The sequence below is a fragment of the Acomys minous genome (genome assembly GCF_964271855.1).
Source record: "Acomys minous genome assembly, chromosome: 2".
NCBI lineage: Eukaryota > Metazoa > Chordata > Mammalia > Rodentia > Muridae > Acomys > Acomys minous.
The window spans coordinates 38,675,914-38,681,932 of NC_140484.1; the positions used below are offsets into that span (position 1 = coordinate 38,675,914).

Consider the following 6,019-nt stretch of genomic DNA (forward strand, 5'->3'; position numbering starts at 1 on the left):
ACCCACTAGTAGTTTTACTGGTCCATGATGACACGCACAGGCTGTGCCAGCATTTCTATCTGCCACAGTGACCCAGGATGAAGACAAAAAGGAACAGCATTGCTAAGTAAGCCCTGTGCATGAACCTTGGAATAGAATGTACCTCTCTTGAAGCCATTAAGGAAGCAGGCAGTAGCTTCTTGTACAGGGTGGTTTAGCCAGAAGCTGCAGGGTTTGTTTTTGTCTGGATCATTTATAGTGATTCTAAGCTATAGACTAACTGAATTACCTATTAATTAGGATTTCTGCTTCTATAACATTTTAGTGGTATCCATGCCAAGCGATTTCTTTCTAGACTTCTCATTTTCTGTCTCTCTTTTCCCTCATGGATTGAGGGCCAGATTGTGGCTAAGGTCTGCATTCCACATTAGTATTCCTTAGAAACGCTGTTACAGGAACGGTTAGACTGGCACCAGTGCGAGTGAGCAGGAGGTGCTGTGAGCCGGACTCCTCAAGGGAAGGCAGTGAAGGGACACAGGGGAGAGAGGTGCTGAGCATTCGAGCATTGTTCCTTTCCTAAGATGGCCACATTCCCCACAGGTTGTCATCCCAGCCGATGCCTGCTCAGGAACTGACAAGGCTGGATCATAGGCTCAGAGCCAGCCTCGATACACAGCCTGCTTCCACGGTAGAGGCTGGGCTCCTTTGGGTTTCCAGTAGACAACTTGTCCAGTAGACAATCCACCTTATAATTCACACAATAGGTGATAAATGATATCACATCTGTATGCTGAGTTCACATATATTATTTTATTTTTCATTCTACGAGAATAGATAAGGTTTAAAGGCTAAATGCTTTGTCCTTTAACACTTTCATAATTTCTCCAGAACAAGCAAATTGGGAGCAATGACAGCATTCTGAGCCTCCCAGAAGGTACCAAGTGTGGGGATTTTCATGGGCATCTGAGAGAAGCACACGCACAGATGGCCTGTCTTTATTAGTCCCCTGTTGCTCAGAGTGCTGTATTAAATGAAATAAAGGCGCCTCGTAACAGAGGGGGCTGTGTCACAGCAGCCTTCAGGTGACCCTGGCTCCTTACTCTGGTCTCTCTCTGCTTGGATCTCTTCCAGCGCATCTCATGACATCACAGTCCAGGGCTTGTGACATTTTTATTTCTACTGGAAATGACAGCGTTATGACACATTAGTTTCTGCTCAGTGTCTTGAGTCAGCAAAGAGGACTATGGTCTCTAGCCTGGGCTAATGCTTCTCTTCCCCTCAGCTCTAACAGTGCTCAGAAATACACGGAGGATTTGTTGAGGGAAAGTACTGATGAGAACATTCTCAATGGTGATGTCTGTGAGGTAACTCAGACAGGTTTGCTTTCTGCAGAAAGATAGGACCACGCGGGCCAGAGACTCTGTTAAGATGTCAAGACAGGGGCTAGGTGTGGAGTTCAGAGGTGGAGGGCTTCCCTGATGTGGGCAGGGCTTGGATTGGATACCAGCACCCACCCTCTCACCATCCCTCCTTCCCCTCACAGCTTGTCAAAGGAAGCTGTATTCTAGAAAGCATTTCTGATGGATGTAGCAGCAGCAGGAAACAAGTTCCATTTTCACACAGAAAGAACTGTGGTTATAACAGCAAACAACCATGTTTGTCTGTGAAAAGGGTAAAAACTTTTTTTTTTTTGAGACAGGATTTCTCTGTGTAATAACCCTGACTGTCCTGGACTCACTTTGTAGACTAGGCTGGCCCCAAACTTATAGAGATCCTCCTGCCTCTGCCTCCTGAGTGCTGGGATTAAAGGTGTGTGCCATCACTCCCAGCATGAAAGCATTCTTGAACTCTGAGAGGTCTCAGTCATGCACCAAATATGCCATCCTTTCCCCCCTCCCTCCTATTTCTTCTTCTTTCTCCTGTCTTCTTACTCTTCTGTCTTCTCCCCCCTTCCTCTCTTCTTGTTCTCCTCTTTCCTTCTCTCCCCTTTCCTGCTCCACGTTTCTATTAAGTGCTCAGGACTCCTTTGATCAATAACTAGAGACTCTTACACATCCCAGTCACTGCGCTAAGAGCTAGATTTCAAGACAAATCAGTTCCACTTCCCACTCAAAACCAGAGTGGCCTGATAGACCTTGCCTGGACCCTCCTGTCCTCCATTTGCACCCTGCACTGTCCTCTACTTGGCCTTACTATTCTTTTATATGAACAATTGTTTCTCTTCTTTCTTTGTTTCCCCCCACCCACCCCCTTCAAACTTATTGAAATCCTTCAAGACTTTGGCCAGGCAGTGGTGGTACAAGCCCTTAATACCAGCACTTAAGAGGCAGAGGCAGGTGGATAGCTGTGAGTCCGAGGCCAGCCTGGTCTACCAAGCAAGTCCAGACCAGCCAAGGCTGCACAAAGAAACCCTGTCTTGAAATAAAACAAAACAACAAAAAATCCAAAAAAAACTTTTACTTTGTTTTGTCTTTAGAGTGTAACCTAGGGATAAACAATGTGCTTTCATTGGTTCAAGTCACTCCACGAGACTGCTTCTACCAGCTCTTTCCCAACACAATCTCTGTCCCTTGTCTCTCCTATGGAAACTTCTGCAACCACTGGTCTTCCGTCCCTTGGCTGCTCAGTTTAGTCATCTTTAGTTTAGGTTGATCGCTTTGTAAGTCTCCAACCACCTATTGGAAAGTCACAGTTCTGCAGCCCACTGGGATGAAGTGAAAATTCAGAGTAAGAGAGACTCATCAGCGAGCACAGGTACTGGCAAAGACAACGTGCAATGCTGCCACTTCTGGTTGATTAGCAGGAGCTCATTCTGTGAAGACCCAAGGTTCTGGGGCAGCGTGATTGAGGTCAATCAGCTAACTTGAGGGAGTATGACTTCCTGGCTAAGCTGCAAGCCAAGTGTTTTCAGCTGTATGGGAGGGACTAGGGCAAGGTTAACTCTTGCCAAACTGGTTCACCGGGAACAATGACTAAGCGGTTTCATTTTGTTTTATTTTTGTATGCGGCATTTGGGTCTGAGCTCAGATGATCTCAGTTATAAACACATTTACAACCTGGAGTTTCAAGGGAGAGGAGTATTGGCTTGGAATGGAAAACAAGTGATCCCAGTCGAAGCCCCTTAGGCATCCAGCATAACAGTGCAGTGTTTTGTTTGCTGGTACATTCTGTCTTTACCTCCCTCCACTCATTTTCTTCTGTGGCATTTTGGGGATGCATTTTCTCTTTAGCAATAGTAACTTCTCCCCATTCTGTTCCATGCCTATTCTACGTGTCTGTCTGCATGTGCAGGCATGTGTGTGTGTGTGTGTGTGTGTGTGTGTGTGTGTGTGTGTGTGCGTGTGCTCACGTGTATCTGCTAGTCTCTTCACAGCAAGGTAGAGAATCCCAAACAGGCACACACATGACCTTAACATCCCATGTGTCTATTAATCTCACCAGTGACTAAAAGCAATTGACAAAGGAGCAATGCTCTTAGCTCTCCTTTCCAGACCAAATGTGAAAGCTGAGTGAACTTCTATCAGGGCAGGAAGCATTTTGGAGTTTGAACATCTCTAGGTTCAAACTGAACCCCGCAGCTTTCGGTAGCAGATACAGTAGATACAAGTCTGGCTTGTGGGTAGCAGTGACCTAGCTTGTAGCCAAGCTGCGTTTCCTGTGCTGAGCTTGGAAGATGCTCCAAGAGCATTTACGGAAATGGGGATTTCCTTAGAGACACTTCTGAGAGTACTAAATATGTTACAGTTCCCTGGGCATAGTCAGGAAGTATAAGCCATGCCACAGGCAGAGTGTCCAGCCTTTCTCTTGTCTGGAATTCTGAGAAACACAACTTCAGCCAGCAAGAAAGGAGGCTGGAGGATGGGTCTCTCAGAATAGAACCCCCTCCCCCAATAGTTCCTGTCTAAACTGGCTGGTTCATGTTCTTCCGGGTTGGGAAAAGCAGCTTGAATTGGGGACTTTTTGAGGATCTGTGGCTTGTGGAATTTCCCTAGTTCCTTTATACTTTTTTATTCCTCTTCTGCTATAAGGAAAAAAAATCACTAACCAACCATTTAATTACGGAGATAAACTGTTTCTACAAAGTGAGGGCCTATGAATACACACACACACACACACACACACACACACACACACACACACACACAGTATGTATGGATATAGTTATTTTGATATATTTACATATATAATTTAAAGCATGGTCTTTCCAGCTCTCTACTTCACCCTTTTAGTTTCTACTTTGTTTGATTCAAACTTGAAAAATCTCAGCCTCATACCTCAAGGTCACCCTGTCTTCAGTTGCCCTGACATCAGAATCACAGGGCGCTAAGCAAGTCCTATAAATGCTACTCGAACCGTTTACACAAGGATGGGGCCAGGAAGCCCACTTCTAATACTACCTCCTTAGATAATGGCTGCTCACACAGAGTGGAGAACCTGTGCTGTAAGACTGGACTCATGGCTTTCCCCTGAGCCATGACTCCAGAGCGCCTACCTCTCCCCTAGGAACAGATGAAAACAGACGCACACATCAGGCTCTATTGTGTTCTAAGTACCATCAGCATATCAAGTCATTTCATCTCCAGGACAGTCATATCATCTTAATTCAAGGATGAGGCTAACAGGAGCCAGGGTCCTTCTCCAAACAAAGAGCGCAGCAGGAGCGCTGCCTGAGAAGGCGTGGCCGATGCACCAGTGGACCAACTGTGCTTATCTTAACAGAAGAGCAAATGCTTGCAACATCACAGTCTTACCGAGGCAATCTCTTCAGGGGTGGACTCCAGAAATATGTCAAGAATCTAGCTTTGTAGGTCCTCCAGGTTATCCCAAATTGCCCAGAGGTCACGAAGCATGAACATAGCCTGTCATGCATTTCCCTACTGCATTGTCTCGCATATTTCCTATGTGTTTACTCAGAAGAAGAATTACCTTATTTCATTCCTGCTATCCCTCACTGTGTGACCTAATGCAGATCTTTCTTACCCAATAGTTTTATTACTCAGATCTTTGTCATTTCCCCACAACACCTGGCTGAGTGCCGGAATCCAGCCAGGCTCTGGTTTTCCCTTCTCTTCCTTGTGTCTTTTAACTCTTCCTCTTTTGCACTTACAGCACTGAAGACGGGGACATCAAGGTCTTCTAATCCTGGGAGTGGCTGTGTATGTGTGGCCAATTCCTGCCCACATTTCTACTTTAAATTTGGACCCTCCCCCATCCCCCCAAAAAAGAAATGTAATCATGTCAGTCTTGGGAAGTTACTTAGCATTAAATGCTGTCTCTTCAAGGTGAGAGGGGAACAGAGCGATTTCCGAGCATGAATCTACTGATAACACGACACCTCAAAAACTACAATCTCATTGAGGGATGGAACATGTCCAAGTCAAATCAGAGATGTGCCCGAGATGCTCTGCCGTCACTCAGACTTTCGGGATGGCATCACTTTCTGCTGACTATTTTCTGTCTGTTCCGCATACACAGAACATCCAGATTGTTCAAGAAAAGTTTGATTACCCTGTAAAGCAGCTTGATCCCTCTTCAAATATTAGTTTACACTATTTAGGATGCATTGGGAAAACTGAGTTTCTTCCAATATCTTCATCAATAATGCATACTGATCAGTAAAAATAAATAAATAAATAAATAAATAAATAAGCATCTTAGAATTCAGAATGCACAACACCATCTTGGGTGGCTGCTACTTCTCTGTCAAATAGAATGAGGGGCCAGAGAAGGGTGGCACAAACACCTTAGTTTAAGGGTCTGTATTTTTCTCCGGTTTTGTTCAGCTTCCCAAATTGGTTTTTTTTTCAATGTCACTGCTCAGAAGAATATTTCATAAATAAATATTAGGTTGCTCCCAGCCCTGTGCAAATCTCATGTTATTCTGCTCAATGGTTGGCTCCTGGGATTGCGTCCTAACTAGAACTTCAGTTGGCGTATTGTGATGCACGGGGTCTGTTTCTATCTTTTGCTCTCTTTTCTGAAGGGATCCTTACTGTTGGAGCACGGCTAGCGGTGGGCACTCTTGGGTCAGCTTTGTTAC

At 45.1% G+C, this 6,019-nt stretch overlaps 1 long non-coding RNA gene across 1 annotated transcript; it reads left to right on the plus strand.

Annotated features, from left to right (window-relative positions):
• The first annotated feature begins 1,222 nt into the window (after window positions 1–1,222).
• On the plus strand, window positions 1,223–4,911 carry LOC311590096. The gene is made up of 3 exons (XR_014776766.1): window positions 1,223–1,343; window positions 2,456–2,733; window positions 4,483–4,911. It is a non-coding gene; the product is annotated as an uncharacterized lncRNA (long non-coding RNA).
• The last annotated feature ends 1,108 nt before the right edge of the window (window positions 4,912–6,019 follow it).